The following is a 17216-nucleotide window of genomic DNA, read 5'->3' as shown; positions in this document are numbered from 1 at the left end:
CCGTGCCTACCATCCACTCTGATGATTGATGTTTTATGAAATAATTAATATGTACAAAATTCAAAGTATCAATACTTTTGATAATAAAAATAATTCAAAGTATCGATATTGACTCTGTTTTTTTTTGTTTTATTTATTTATTTATTTTTATTTTTGTTTAGAGGACTGGTTCAAGTTTTGGTTATCCTCTATGCCAGGTCCTGACTCGATACAATCTCTATAATGGCATACATCGAAAAGAGACTAATATGATACGTATCAATCTATGCAGGTCAATACGTAATGATTTTTTCAATCCTTGATTAAAACGAATAATAGCAGTACTCTACACTAATTATAAAATATACTTTATACTACTAAACAGCAACTGCGTCTAGCTAATTGCAATTCATTAAAAAGAGTAAAGAATCATCCAAGCGGTTACCTCTTTTTCCTGATTATATCCACAAATGGCGATGTATGACTGCAATTCAAGATGAAGAGAGTATGGATAGAAAATAAGGGGCATGAAAGTCCGTTCCATATATGACAGCTATTAGTGATTAGAACTTCTAAAAATCTAAATTCCTAAAAAGAAAGGAAAACAGCGGTGGCCCTAAAAATAGATGCATATCGTACAACACACACCAATTTGATTAGATATTCTGAGTCTTACATTCATCACAGTTCAATCCTGAAAGGATAAATGATAGATTGACTAGATGGATTTCAGTTATTCTGGGGATTTTGGCGTATTGGTCAAATACATAATACATACATCACAGAATAGTCTCCATTCTCTGATCCATGAAACTCCCAAAAGTGCTGTAAACTAAATGACAAATGGGTAGCTAGCTTTATGCTCACAATTATTTTATCTTTCTTGTTCACCAGCAATGAGGGTCTGTGTTCTGGTTATGGGGTACAATTATTTCAGGGATTGTAAGTGCGTTTGTTTCTTAGCAAGTTGAATAAGCACCATTAACCCATTGTCGTTTTGAGGCAGAGAGTTGGAAGGTAGGAAGACAAACTGAGTTAAAAACCTATGGGTTGTAGGTCTAGTTGAGTGGCACGTGCAAAGGCACGCATAAGAGGAGAGAACTAGAGACGATATAATCGAGATAGAATAAAATAAAAGGATTAAAGTTTTGGGTGGTGGTCTAGATGTGAGCTATGAAAAATATCGATATAATATAGTAAAGATAAAAATCAAAATACACACATATATATATATAGTTCGGTTGGCTACATAAATTTTGTTTCGTCAATTCTTTCTATTTAAAAGCGTTTCTATGATTAAATTATTAGTGTTTATATCATTTTTATTAATTCTATTTATATCTTTTTTAATCTATCCCTATTTCTTCTAGCTTCTCCAACTTAAGCTGCATTTGTTTTCAGTGTAAATGTTGAGACAGGATGGTTTGGTGAGAGTGTAAAATACGGATCGGCCATTGTGCCCATTTACACTTGTCTTGTATGGTTAGAGGTTACCCTGTTTTCTGGGGAGATTTATCACAGAGGGAGAGAGAGAGAAAGAGAGATGAAACCCAACAACTACACCGGAGATCTCCTTCTCCTCTATCGGTGTTCTCCAATGCCTTAAATTAATTTATTACCTAGCCGTTGGAGATCTCCTTCTCCTCCATCGGTTAGCTTGTTTTCTGGGGAGATAGAGGGAGAGAGAGAGAGGGAGGCGAAACCCATAAAGTATTGGAGATCTCCTCCTCCATCAGTGTTCTCCAACGGCTTATATTAATTTATTACCTAGCCATTGGAGATCTCCTTCTCCTCCATCGGTTACCCTGTAGCCACATCCACAGAAACCCAGCAATGGAGGGAGCTGTTTTTTTTTTCCTGTCGTTCTCCTTCTCCTCCTCATTTCGATTGGAGATCTCTCCGTTAAACCTCATGCCCATTAGCAGTGGCGAATCTGTAGGTTCTACTTGCTTTTGTGTTGTCTTAGAGTTGATGTTTTCTACTCCAGATTTGGCAGAATAAAGTAGATCATTAAACTTATAGCGGGAACTTGGAGTTAGGCAGAAGGAGAGGAGCGTCAGTTAGCAGTGGCGAGAGAGACGGAAAGAGAAAATAATGGGAGGAAGAAGAAGAAGAGAGAGAGATGTAATAAATATATCGATAATTTTGATGCATTTATTATATAGATTATCGATGTAATTAGTTAGTAAAATATAATTTTACACCGATTTTTCGATGTAAAATTACATGTTTATCAAATGCTTGCGAAATAGAACTCAAACTGAGATATAAAATTTATCCCAGTTCGATTTTACACCTCTACCAAACGCAATTTTAGTGATAAATACATATAATGTAACAGTTATCTGGACTTAAAGGAGAAGGCAAGTATTAGCATTATATAAGAAAGATGAAAGGTGTGTCTATAAAATTGTTCCTTTCATTCTCTCTCTCTTGATTGAAGATCTATACCGATGATGGTGGCTCAATTGGTAAGGTCTCTATATAGTTGTAGTGAATACTTGGGCTCAAATTCTGCTGCTACTAGGGTTCGGGTGGGTTTTATGTATAAAATGAGCTATCAATTTAATATGAACCCATGTATAATTGGACTGAATATGGATCTACCTGTATCCAATCAGATTTGATTGAATTTATTAGTAACATTAATTTGAATATTATATTTTTATTAGAGAGTTAAGGATTCAAGTTTGATACAATTTATTTTCAATTCATTTTGTATATTTATTATATACAATACCAAAGTCATTTTGAATTCAAAACATTAATAATACATAATCCATGCTTTAGTCATTTTTAATTAATGCCACTCAATAGCTGATTAAAATCCGAATTCAACTCGAATTTGGATATGAATCAAATTTAGATTCAAGTTTATCCACTTCGATCCAATCCAATTGTAGCCCTGTTCCATCACTCACCTCGTATGTAATACAGTGTGCGTACATCGTTTGGGGGTTTAACTTTTGTTTAGCTGTCTTGAAGAAACTATTGAAGAGACTTGTATGGGTGTCATGTCAATGGCTGTAAGATGACCAAAATTTCTCCCAACAGTTTGCAGGCCATCTCTCATGGGCTCCATTTAGGAAGAGGCAAAGGGAGCACTATGGACATTAAGCTCATGAGTCGTACGGATCTGGGCACCACATAAATTGCTGAGCCCATTTGAAAATAACATCAAAATTTACATGGTTCAGGGTTCAAGATGGGTCTGGGCCCAGAGAGAGCTAAAGCTATTTTCCTGTGTCCATCCTGGTAAAATTTATTGGTTTCAGGCTGGGCCTGCCCGGTCCAGCTAGCAGCAGTGTGAATGTAAAGTTGTCAATTGATGGGGTCTGGTTTGGGAGAGGATACCAAACCGTTTATTAATTAGTTCTGTAAAACAAGCCCAGAAATCTGTAATTACCTATGAAAGAAGATAATCTTAGGCTGCGTTTTACAAATTTGCATTGATGCAAAACTATGGTAGTATAAATGATTTGGGTGCAAATTCTGATTTATTTTTATGTGAAATTTTAACTTAATTTATTTGATTTAAGTACAAATGAAATAAAATAAGTCTCGAAGCAGAATAAAGTAAACCCAAATCAAAATTAAATCAGAATTTGCATTCCTTTCATTTGCACTTTCATATATTTGTACTAATGCAAATAAAACTGCACTTTAAATAAATGCAGCTTTAATAAAGGACGACAATAGCAAACTGGTTATACGTTACAAAATAAGTTCGTTTACTCAAAATTATCTTATATACTGTTCATGAAATTTATTCTTTCATACATAAAATATAACTAAAATTACAAGAAACACTAGGGCCTCATTCCCCGTGTTCACATATGCTAGACACCCAGGTAAGCACGCTTCTTACACTATTGCCTGCCCTTATTTACCCGAAAATAAGGGTTAAATTGGTCATTTACGTGGGGTCTAGCAATAACACAAAATAAACGAGGTTAAATTGGTCAATTTTCCTGTTAATCAATTTACCTGCCCTTATTTACCTGAAAATAAACGAAGCTTAAGAATCCTTTATATATTATTAATTACATAATCAATTTGGAACAGCAAAACCTGGTGGCAACCCTATTTGGGACACAAAACTCAAAACCAGAAGCTATATAATCGGTTTAGTTGATTCAGTTCTTTCGGGTAGACCTGACCCATTAGGCCATTAACAACTCAATGTGAATGCTGATTATATACTTCTTGCGCCCTAAAATGAAATCAGGAACGAGTCCCAACTAAGTGAAAAGTTTTAGATTATAATTTTGGGCTTTATAAATATTTGTTTTACATCTGAGAAGTCCAATACAAGATATGTACTATGGACTCAATACCGAACATATGGTCAAGCCAAAATAGGGGTCTTATGTCTTGTATTTCTATGGTCAAGCCAAATAGGGACAGTTTAGAAAGAGTATAAATGCAAATATGTAGAGTGTGAAATCTTATATTTTGTATGTATTTATATTGTGCATATTTTTACTTGTAGGCTCAGTTTGAAAAAATATAAATACATATAAAATAATATAAAATACAAGATTTTATACTCTATATATTTGTATTTATACTGCTTCCAAACTGAGCGAAACTGAGCCTAAAGAAAACTAATAATAAATAGTCCAAGGAAAAAAATTGTGATTCGTTTAAAATGCTAGTGCAGGAACTAAATGGGCGTTGAGACAAACTGGTTTAATGAGAGCTCATTCTACAACATGATTTAGATGGGCTTGGGTCTGACTTCCTGTTAACAAATGAAAGGATGAGCTGGGCCAAATGAATTACCTACAACGCAGCTCTACCCACTGTTCTCCCACATGAGATTGAGATGATCTTATTCACTTCAGACAGTTCAGAGTTTAGACACTATTAAATTGGCGGGCTCTAGTTAAAGGCTTTTGTTTAAATCTTGTAATGCAAAATAAGTAAACAAATGAGAAAAACACCAAGATTACATGATTTAATTATTTTTTTTCATTTAAAGCTGAGCTAAATTTTTATTTCCAAACACATTTCATTGAACTTAGGTCCCAATGGCCCTATGGGGCTTGCGGATGCAACTTTGGTCCGACCATGGGTTATTTCTTTATTTGGACTTCAATTACATTCCAACGGGAGCGTGGCAGTGGGTCTTATTTAAAATTGAAAGACGAATGACCAATCCAATGTTGGTCTCCCTGGTTAACTATAACCTAAGATGATGTATGAGTAGATATTCGAGTATAGAATTGTTATCGACTTTAAATTTAAGAGAGCAACCTTATCTGTTGAGATGGCCGAGTTGGTCTAAGGCGCCAGATTAAGGTTCAAATCCCACTGTCAACATTCATTTTTAATATTTTCTGCATCTCCGGATTATGATATCCTCATATCTCAAAGACTTGGTTAAAAAAAATAAACCATAAATTTTAAATATTTTCGGCATTTATCAACTATGGTATCTGAAAAACTGTTGAGGAATGGGGTGGTATTTATTAAAATTTATAGAGGGCTTTTGATTGGTTAATTATATATACCATCTCTTTTAGGCATTTAGATTTTCCCTTTATCTTAATACATACAAATCGCCACAGCCTTCAACAAAATAAGAAAAAAAAAAGAAACATTCTTATATCCAGGGATGACAATTTTATTCACAAAATCGAGTCTCTAATCGGAACTACCCAGGGGCGGATTTTCCCCGATCTCAAATGTTTACGGATCGGATTTGGGGATTTTTCTTTTGCCCTGGACCAGGGATGGGGTCTGTATGTAAATCCCCGAACCCACCCCGACTCCGGTTATCAATTACAATAAGTCAAAAATACCTTTTTATATAAGGTATTAGGTAATACGTAATAGGTTAGGTTTTGAGTCTTTTCACGTTTTGCCTTGCCGCCTGTTTTGTTTCTCTCTTCACAGACTTTACTAATTCACTCTTCGAGACTTCAACTCTTCCGGTCTTCCTTCGCATACAGAGACTTTGCTTGCCAATTGGAGAGAAGAGAAACCGTCGGGCGGCGGCAGAGGAACCGCCGACCGCCGGATTCTTCCTCTCGTTCACTGATTCACTGATTCACTTTTCGTTCTTCCTCTCTCCGTTCGTCCACTGGCCGTTGGGCGCCGCTGCCATCGTAGCAGCAGATAGCAGTGACCAGTCACGGTTTTACAGAGGAACCACCATACTATCATTCTTCCACTCTCGGTCTCTCCGTTCGTCCGCCTAGTTTCTCCCTCAGTTTCTCGGTTTCTCCTTGTAATAGTGTTTGTAACTGTGAGAACTGAGAAGATAGAGAGTTTGTTCACAATCTCTCCTTTCGTCTACCGGGTTCAGCCATTCCTTCTATCCACTACCCAAAGTCCAAACGACCGGTCTCAAAATCATCAAGTGTGCAAATATGTATCTTGTTTACAAATTAAAGTCGAATCAATTATCAATGGATTGTTTAATCAGGTTTCCGTGTTCTTTCAGCATAACACAAATTAAATTAAAGTCTGTATCAATGGATTGTTTAATCAGGTCTCTATTCGGCCATTCCTTGTATCTAGCAATCATGTGCTTTTGGATAGTAATACAGGGCAGGGATATGTCAGGGATTCTCCATTTCCGACGGGGTCGGGGATGGGGTTGAATTTTTACCTTGATATCGGGGACAGGGCGAGGACGGGTTAGGGGATTTTAGCCATGGGACGGGGAATGAAAAGGGTGCCCCGCCCCATACCCACCCTATACCCACCCTATTGCCATTCCTATTCACAACCCAGTATTTCATTTAATATCAAACAAAATTTCATTGTCTCTGACTCTGCAGTGTTTTGAAACTTTGGTTCACCAAGATGAGTCTAGAGTATTTCTCACATTGACCTTACAATATGTTCCAGCTGCACATTGGTAGCACTTCTCGTATTTGCATGTTATTGTTCATGAGAGATATTCTTAATACATGGTGAGTGTGAGAAGCACTCTATTCGGAATAATCCCAATTCCACTCACTGATTAAAGCAATAATCAAAAGGTGACTGGTATATAGATTTTTGATCCATTTGGGTGGTTTTAAATGTTTGATTGCTTTATCGGACATACCGTCTACCTGCCACCCTTTTCTATCTCTTTTTTTTTTTTTTTTTTGTTGAGATCCCACCCTTTTCTACCTCGTTGAAGAATTTGAAATAATTGTTTCATAAATTACTAAGGTTTGGTTTGGAAAGACTACAAATACAAAATATAAGATTTTGCCCTCATGTTTGTACTGAACTTAAGTGTTGGTAGGGCGAATCAGTTATAGCTCCATGCAAGGCCCAAAGCCAAATATCCAAAAACCCATAATGGAAAAAAGTTTAGCTGGGAAAAAGCTCAGATCTCCTACCAATAAATTCTCCCCACATCTTTACCCACGGACATTCTAACCATGTATTAGGAATATTTCCCTTATTATTCAGGTTCTGGATCTCCTACCCACTTCGGCCTCCCCACATCTCTTCCCACAAAGCACAAAGAGAACGTCTGTGTCCAAAGTTCCAATGTGCAAGCATAAGAGAGACGTTAACTCTATTCCGGGAGGAACACGGTAGAGCCTGAAAGAATGCCAGCAAGCTGCTACCCACTTATTGTTTGGTTTCTTTTCCTGCTAAACATTTAATGCACGCAATCTGCTTGATCTACTAGCTGATTTTGTTTCTCTCTTTGTTTCAGCTAAGAGTGCTGTAGAATTAATGCTAGCCGGCTACTGTTCTTTGATTTCTACTTGTTTATAATAAGCTCTATCTGTTTTTTTGTTGCAATATTTTTTAATCATGATTCATGCCTCCACTTCCAATTTTTTTTTTCTTTTTTTTTTAACTGATGTGCATTTGCATTTCTTGCTCATCTTATATATACACTGTTGAGACAATATTTATCCTACTTCTTTTCTTGGAAATTTGAGGCATCTTGAATTTCTTTGGTCCGCGTTCTGTATCTTGTTGTTGCACACTCGTTGCTTCTTGTCTCTTTACAAAATATCACCCAGGTTTAGTATTCATTCCTTCAACATTTTTCTAATATTATTTTTTTTTTCCATTCTAGAAAATTGTTTAATTTCTTTATATCCTGCCTGGTTGTTTTGTCCACAATTATTTAATTTGCTAACATTCATGCATACAGAGATACATGTGTTTTTATTAAATACATAACTTTTTATAGCTGAATTTGTTTTAGATGTTTCTTAGTTGTGCTATCATAGCTTTTAATTAATGTTTTAATGGATTTCTGTTGTTACTTCTGTCATTGTGATACTATATGATTTAATTGCATTCCTTCCATGTGTGTGCCGGTTAGCATTACTTGACTTGCATGCTTTACTGTGGGTCTATGATGACCAAGTGGCCACTTCATTTGATTTTCCCATTTTTTACTTCACAAATTTCCTTCACTTGTCACTTCCTATGTTTATATTTTCAAGATATGCGGTATTTTGTTTGTTTTCCAGTTGTTCCTTCCTAGTAATCTACTTCATTATTTTATGTGTTTTTTAATTATACGTTTCAACCAAATGTTTTCTTCTCTAGTATTATTATTATTTTTTCCTAGCTATGTGTTTGGTATTTAGTTTCTTTTGTACCTTTGTATGCAATGTTTTTCCCTCTAGTGTGTTTACCTTCTTGTGTCCCAGTTTCTTGTCATTTTTTGCCTGCTTTTTCTGTCTTCTCGAAATTCTTTCATGTATTTCTGTTGCTTCTTTTTTTTTTCCACATTATTTTTCAAATTTGAGTGCCACACTCAATTTTCCTGAGCTCCAAGATATTGTAGCATCCTTCAAGGGACAACCTTGCTGAAATGATGAACATTAAAATTTAATTTAACTCCTGCAATTTGTGCCCAGCAAAGAAGTCATTGTACATTGAGAGGTTGCAATTTCTTTTTTTTTCCCTTTATTTTTCTTTTGGTATGGTGTCTTCTTATTATTAATTGAAAAAAAAAATCTTGCTGAATATAACTCCTCCAATTTGTGCCCACCAAAAGGATGTTTATTACTTCACTGTTTATGTTTTGGCCTTGTACAAATGTGATTGAGTTGAGTCTTGAGACGTTATGTTATGTGATCTGAATATTTGAATGGACCAACTTTGTACTTCAATGATATTCAGTTCCACCTGCTCATTTCATAGCCTTGGATTAGAAGTGATACATCGGATTGGAACAATTTCATTGTTGAAGGAGACTGCCAAATTGTAACAGGTTGGGTTGCAGCAAGGTAAAGAGGCTTTGATTTTCTAAGACTCCTAAATGGGGAAGTGAATTTGTCATCCAACATAAACCACTCATTCATGTGGTCACCCAGATCAGCAAATGTCTGGCTTTCTAGCAAGGGATGAGATAACAAGAAATATGGGTACTAGGTCTGGGGACTATTGTATAACTTGGTCCAACTTCTTATGAGGCTGTAAGCGTTAGCCCTTGGGCTGTTTTTCATATGGTCTCCTTTGTTTCAAATATTTGAGATGGTTGGGGTTTCTCCCACTTAGATCAATAAAATTATGATTTCATGTTGCTGATCAGGAATATGAAAGATATACAAGGTTCTAAAATCGGGGGCATTGGGTAAAGAAGAAAAATACTTTAGAGTCAAGAGAAATGGAATGAATAAGAATTGGGCGGGTGGTGCCATTATTAGCAATTTGTAGGTAAAGAAGAAAATACATGATGGTAGAGGTTGCATATCACATAAATGGAGAAAATTTGATATTTTCAGGTGACAAAAATGAAGAAAAACTTTTGGATTTTATTCATGTTTTATAGTTCCTGCTTTTTTAAATAACTTTCAGCCTATGTCTTTATAATTTAGAAAGCATGTCTATTCGATATATTTGTCATATTTTTTATGAAGTAACAAATTTACAGGTCATTGGTTTAGGTTGGAAAGAAAAGTTTGAATTTTATTTGTATTTTATATTTTTCTTTTTCTAAATTTCCAACATAGTTCTTTATATTTTAGAAAGTATGTCTATTCCATATTTTTTGTCAAATAACAAATTTACAGGCCATTAGTTTGGGTTGAAATTATCTTTTTATTGAATAAGAAAAAGTTCGCATATATTTAATAGAACAAAATATTAAATAAAATGTAAAATATAAATCTTAACAACAAAATGTAAAATAAGAAATGAAGAAAAATTGATATTTTCAGGTGACAGAAATGAACCAAAACTTTTGGATTTTACTTTTGTTTTATATTTTCCGGTTTGTTTTTGTTCTTAATCGACAGATGTGTCTATGGACCACTATCTTCATGGTATTTTTTTAATCTTATTTCTTTTATTTCTATGGACCTAACTATCTTGGCAGTATGTTTAATTTTTAATTTCAATAAAATGCAAACTCACAATGAACCCTATATTTGGAACTCAAAATGCAAACCTCAACCATTTGGGGCTCCTTAATGGCCAAAGCTGAAGCTGGGTAGCTAATAAGCTTGAAGATTTTCCTACTTAGTTATTTTACATATATCTGAATTATTTTCCATGAAAATACAAGTTTATGGAATTAATCTTTTTTACTAGAGATTGCATATGACATGAATGAAGGAAAATTGGGTATTTTTCAGGTGATTTTTTTTGGAAGTATTAGCTTTTTTTTGGTTTATTCTTTGTAAAGTAGTGTGGCTTTTAGACTTGCTCCTATCTATCCTTTGGACATATATGACAAGTCCTATTAGGACTTCAAAGAAAGATTAATTGTCTTGATACCAAATGTTAATTCGATAGAGGAAAGAAGTTCTTAACTGAAATTAACCGAATGGCTTATTAAATGATGTAGGGTCATACCATTTTGTATTACACATTTTTTCCTAGACAAAAATTCTTTTCTTGTAGGTTCTCAAAAAAACATGCTACCTGGAGAAAGTAGTTCTTCAACAAGCCAAGTTGAATACTCATCACCAACTCATTAAATCATTTTTTTCACTTGTTGGACTACTTATGTTTTGAATCATTTCGTTATATTTAGACTATTTATCTTTTTGAACTCTTTTAACAATAGACACTAAAGCTACATGTAAATACAACACATTTGATTTAAGTTATCACTTCTGTTTTATTATTATTATTGCAAGATCTAATTTCATGTTTAGCAATTATTTCTTTTTAGAATTAAGTATGACCTTCAAAATTACACTTTTCCTTCTCATTAGCGCCTGCAACGTAGGGCACGCCCTCTAGTTAAAAATGAGATGAAAGGACGTTTTGAAACGTTCGTAATTGTCACTTCCGCATGCAAAATTTTGCCCATACCCTCTAGTATGACGCTCCAAGTGACAATGCCATCGTCACTTCATAAAGTTATTACACTCTTGCTTAATTAAGCCAAAAAGGCTGAAAGAATGTGGGAACTCACCGAGATTATCTGCCCGCAATCTGTCGGATGCCTAGCCATTATTAGGGGCTAGGCCAACAGTATTTATCAGAGGAGGATCTACCAAGTTATACTTATGAGGATCGGTCTTTTGTTGTAGTTTCCAAATCCCGTTCCAACCACGTAAAAGCTAAATCCATGTAGGTGATGATTCTCCTCAAAATTCATATGGAAAAGAGCCTTTACATGCATTTAAAGGTGGGAAGAGACAGAAAAAAGAGAGAAATTCGAATCAAAGAGATATAAATAAGAAGAGAAATTTAAAATTCAAAAGTCGAACTGGTCAAAGACAAAATGATTTGATGTAGTGCAATCACTTGTGCCCCGACCCGGCTAGACCAGCTTGGCTCATCACTCATGTGAATATCTATAGTAAGGTGGGTCAATGGGGATCGAAATCAGTTGTGTAAACCCCACGAATCATCCTGTAGTATATGCTTCAAGAATGCCGATCGATGGAGTCAAGAAGCTAATATTATTCATGCTGGTAGAGAGTTGGCTTCCGTTGATCCACTGCAGGAGTCGCTAGCGCAGGACAAAGTGTTGACAGAGATGATCGTATAAATTCAAGTGTCGACGGTTAGGAGAACGTCGATGGAATGTTCTTTGCTTGCCAAACTCCTGAAGCGGGTGGTGAAGCTGGTTGCTGCCTCTATGTCGTTGTAAGGAGGGAGGGACGGCATGGAAGGAGACGACGGAGGGGAGTTGCCTCTGTACTGTAAAATGGCCGCAGCTGTGGTGTTATCGTAGACCACACCGAGGCCACTCGAGTATAAGCTCTGGAGGCCATGTAGTAGTGGCCGGGAGCTTGGTTAGCTTTCAGCAAAACGTCCATGTTGTCTGTCCAGGGGTTATCATGATATAGTTGGTTGTCATGGGTTTGACGTAGCTTCTGTAAGTTCTGACGACGGTGAGCTGATGTCCGGCGACTGCAAAGAAGAGTTCTTCGTTCATGCCTGCATTGATAATGCAGAGGAGGTAGACCTGTCGCTTCTTCGAGATGTTCCTAAAATATTATTCTAAAGAGAATTGGACGTCGTTTCGATATCGAAGTTGAGATGGCCGAGTTGGTCTAAGGCGCCAGATTAAGGTTCTGGTCCGAAAGGGCGTGGGTTCAAATCCCACTCTCAACACAACAATTTCGTTTTGTTTTATTAATTTTCAACTTCTGATACTGTGATACACATAAATGTTTCGGAAAAAAAAAATCCTTTCTTCGTCGATGGCAACACTTGGATTCTGGTTAGATGGCGGTGATTTCTTTTCAGGGTGATAGAATAAGTTGAAACGGAACATCTTTACCAGCTTTTGAACACTGAAGAGATCGATCTCCTGGTTGACTGTTGATGATGAGGTGAGCATCTGATGTGTTTGGTTCTCCTCCATTTGCAAGGGCTGTCTGAATAATTTCCATTACATTACATCTCCCTTGTACCAATTTCCTAAAGTCCAAACAGAGATAAATTTACCTAAAATAAAAATAAAAGCAAACGGAGGTGCAAAATAAGTGCAAAATAAGTTCTCTAGCTAATTAATTGTGGCTGAGACTTTGCATTATGATTCGAGGTTTTCTTTTTTTTCTTTTTTACCAGATTCGAGGGTATTTGAGTATGGAGCTCGTTGTAGCCCATCAAGCCAAAAAATAATGTCAATATTAGTATTGATTTTTATGTTAAACCAGAAAAAAATTAAATTAGAGTATTTTATAGGTAGGCTAATACTTGCCTCAAGTCTAATCTTTGAAATTTATAAAAGATATAAATATATTTCTTTTCGAAAAACCTGGAAAATATAAATATAAACATATAAAGAGAAATTCTCTAACTATTTTGTTTCTTTTCTTGGCAAACATAACTTATTATAGATTTGGCGTTCAATTAATAAGAGTTAAAACTCTTGTCTAACACCGCCAATCCCCATAATATTAATAATCAATACTGAAACTTTGTAAAATATAAATATTAATAAATGCGCTGATCCCATATAATTGGGATGAGGGCTTAAAAGATGATATTGATGAATTAAGGAGTGGGCAAAGAGCCAAGCTAGCCCAACTCAATCATCTATTCTAAACACTTGTTTCTAGCTTGTATGATGGCCACCCTGTGGGTCTTGTGTTACAGAACACTGACATATTCAGTAGTGGTTGGTTATGTAGCATGTTATATATGCCAGGTTTATACATTTAAAACATACAACCACTTGAAATAAAAATTTTGTTGATGTGATGGCTTGAATTTAGTGCAAAAGCTGCTGGTGTATTTGCATTTCTTGAAATAAAAAATCTTTTGATGTGATGTGATGCCTTCAATTTAGTGTAAAAGTTGCTTGTTCCTATTTTATTGAGAGGTTTCTACTAAATTTTGACCACAGTATAGTGTAGTCTCAACCACATTTGTGGTGTGATGTAGTTGTGAATATATTACTCAATTTCTCAATTACATTATGGAAGGCCTTCTTAAAAGTGATCTCTCTCTAGAGGGTACAATTTAGGTGGGCTTAGGTAATGCAAGAGATACTCGACTTGCACCTCTCTCTCTCTCTCTCCACATAAGAATAATATTGTTCAACATACCAAGGATGATGGAAACTTCTGCGTAGGGCTTAGAGAATGGATAAGTGGTTCCACGTTTGGGATGAACAATGATATCTCCGTGGACTGTGGCTCTAGACCAATCACCAAATGGTGCCTTCCTTGTCAGAGAATTTGATCAAGTGAAGTTCCTTCGTATTGAATTGGGCACTGTGACAGATATACTCTGGACTATCTGACCAAAAATCCTTGGCTGTTTTACTTTACTCCATGCCTAATAAAGCATCATATAAGAATTACTTTATCTCCACAAAGAGGTGTTTGTTATCTATGCTTGTTTACAAAGGAGATAATTTTTTATGTAAACCAAATGTTTTGGAGTGAAAATTTCCCTCGAGGAAAAGGTAATTAGAGTTGTCAATGGGTCGGGTCTGATTCGGGATATGCTCTATCGGTCTCAAATTGATTGTTAGACCGCTTTATAAAATAGACCCGGAACAATCCACTCACTGTTAATCAAGATAATTGGGTCTGACCTGATCACCCAATTATACTTGAAATCTATAATTACCAATAATAGTAACAATTTGGAACCTCGATTTTATAATATAATCTTAATTAAAATGACAATAAATATTTAAAGTGTTTAAATGTTGATAAAAATAAATGTTTTTAATCAAATTATTTTAGTCTACAAAACTTACCCTTTTAGACATAAATAAGAAACACTTATATATTATTAACTATACAATCAATATATTTTAGTGTAAAGGTGGATTTGAGCTAAGCCAAATCAAATATTTGGCTATTCGAGCTCAATTCACCAAAAAACCTTGAGACTCGATTGCAATTCAAGCTGGAGATTTGAACTTGAATTTGGCTTAATTTAAAAGCTTATATGTTCGACCTTGATTGTGAATCAAGCTTATATATATAATTATTTTTTGTTTTACATATAAAAATGAAATATTATATATAAATAAGTTTGATTAGGTTCGTAAACCACGAGCTGAATTTCATTGAACTCAAACTTGCCTTGAAACTCGGTTTAGACCAAGCAGAACCAAGCTTTTTACAAACTAAACTTGAATAAGTCATGAAAAATGGCTGAACTGAACAGCTTATTCAAACCTAACATTCCAGTCATTAGCTCATAACCTACTAAATGACAAAGCAACAAATCATTCAATTCATCCAAACCAGTAACTCCATTAAGTAGAAAAATAAAGAAGGAATTACCATACTAACTAGTGAAGTGTGATATTATATCTTCCATTGTTGTAAACATTAATTATTACGGTGTCTCCTCCGTGGACATGCAACTCTGGCCCCGGAAACAAACCATTTACAGTCAAGATACTTTTGGTGCTACCCAGTAGTGTAACCATTTTCAGTAATTAATGAAAGTTTTTTTTTTTTTATTTATTTTTTTATTGTGAATAAAGAAATAAAAAAAAATAAAAATCGGCCAAATTATTGAATGGTTCGAATGGTTTGATCGTCTGAGTCATCAGTTTGTTGACTAAATCAATGGTTTTTGAGAAAATAACGATTCTAGGTAAACTTGACCGGTTTCTAGTTTTTCCGATTCAACAGTTTGATCCAGTTTTGAAAATCATGATAGAAAATTTGAAACAGAGAAGAATCAACCTGGAGAGAGAGAGGGTCCCACTATGGAAATCCACTATGGGTCCCACTATCATCTAAAGCTATAGCCTATAAGTCAGGCTGCCCAACTCATGGGCTCGAGTTTGGGTCGGGACCATTGGAACTTTGACAAATCTGCCAACCCAATTCGATCCAAGTTGTATCCTTGCCATCTCCAACCCTTACCCCGTACATTATCCTAAGATTGTGTTTGGCTTGGCAGAACATAAGAGATACGGAGTAACATTCTTTCTCACTTACATTCCAAGCAAGAAAATGGGTACTATCTTCATCAGCCACGTTAAGTCGGAAGAGCGCACTCAACAAAGCCAACCCCAAAGCCTCCACAATCAAACTTCTCTTCCTCGACTCCATAGCTTACAACAGAACTGGTGAAGGGATGGGAGATCCATCATATGGATGGTCGAACCCTATAGGGAGGTTGGGCGAAAGTTCAATCAATTTCTTTCTCTCCCATCTAGGAATCATATTCCCTAATTTAGAAAACTGCATTTTTAAGGTTCATTCTTGAATCAAAACTGGACCAGATCTGAAACCAAAAGGGAAGTGAGGGATATACCTGATGCGAAGTAAAAGGAACTCCCAACGTAAGTGTTCAGGCCCAAAGAGGACACCAAATCTACTTCCACTAAAGATGACACAACATATGTTGAGGCAGGATCATCAAGAATGGTTCTTTAGTAAGAACCTAGGATTCTTCACCAAGAACCGAGCAGGGTGGTGTGAGCACGATTTCTGATTGTTTCTTCACCAAGAAACAATATGAAAAACACTTCTTGATCACTCTAGTAGGTGGAGATCGAACTGGGATGTTCCCAAGAATTGAGGGAGCGAAAAAACTGTTAGACAGTGTATGCCCTTAGCTCTAATCAGAATGATGTACCTTATGACGTTTGTTGTAAATGAAGAAAGTACATATTTGATCATGTTATTGTAGTGTGTATCTGCGTAATACCCTTAAACTGGACACATATGAGATTCGTGTTAGTTTAGAATTTTCACAGCCATTCGATAGACTTGGGGAGATTTATCCTGCCAAGACTGACACTGATGTGCCGCCAAGTTGGTTGGGGTGGCTTGTCTCAGCTGCCAGGGTGAGACCTGAGGTACATGCAGTGTGAGTTTTCTTGAAACCTTGAACCAGACCAAAATTCTAGTATTGCCCTAGACCTTGGAGATTGATGGGCAAAACTTGAATGTTACACCTGACCCCTAGACTCGATTATGATACTGCACTAGGGGTTGGATTGGGTTGTCTTTGATATGCTAATCAGTGAGATCCTTAGAAGGGGTCAAAACCTGGGTATGTTGGGACAGTCCGATAATTCATCTGAGTGGGTGATCATAGTAGCAGGATCAACCCCTTTGTTAGACAAAGGTAATGATCGGGGATGCACTCTCTCTGATGGAAACCAAAGCTGTCGACAATCGATTTCAACCGTTGAAATATGTTTTGCAAAATATATTTATATAAAGATATGCATATATATTATGGTTTCAAAATGTTTGCAAAAGGTTTTAATTCCTTGGATCTATGTGAGTAGAGAGTGCAACACTGTTCCTTGCAGCCAAGGGAGAGGTCCTCTCTTGTCGGGCAGTGTTTGATCATTATGGGCTAAGAGATTAAGTGTAAGACCATTGAGGGTAATACCTGATGGGTTAATCTTG

General features: G+C 35.9%; 1 non-coding gene and 1 pseudogene across 1 annotated transcript; one reads left to right on the top strand and one right to left on the bottom strand.

Moving 5' to 3' along the window:
* Nucleotides 1–11729: 11729 nt before the first annotated feature.
* On the bottom strand, nucleotides 11730–15268 carry LOC148876905 (laccase-14-like; annotated as a pseudogene).
* TRNAL-AAG (transfer RNA leucine (anticodon AAG)) lies at nucleotides 12400–12480 on the top strand. Its single transcript has one exon. It is a non-coding gene; the product is annotated as a tRNA-Leu (tRNA).
* Nucleotides 15269–17216: the final 1948 nt, after the last annotated feature.

The sequence above is a fragment of the Nelumbo lutea genome, chromosome 1, assembly GCF_056320005.1.
Source record: "Nelumbo lutea isolate HS-2025 chromosome 1, American lotus-T2T, whole genome shotgun sequence".
Lineage (NCBI taxonomy): Eukaryota > Viridiplantae > Streptophyta > Magnoliopsida > Proteales > Nelumbonaceae > Nelumbo > Nelumbo lutea.
The sequence above is the reverse complement of the archived record's forward strand: the minus strand, read 5'-3'. Positions and strand labels throughout refer to the sequence as shown.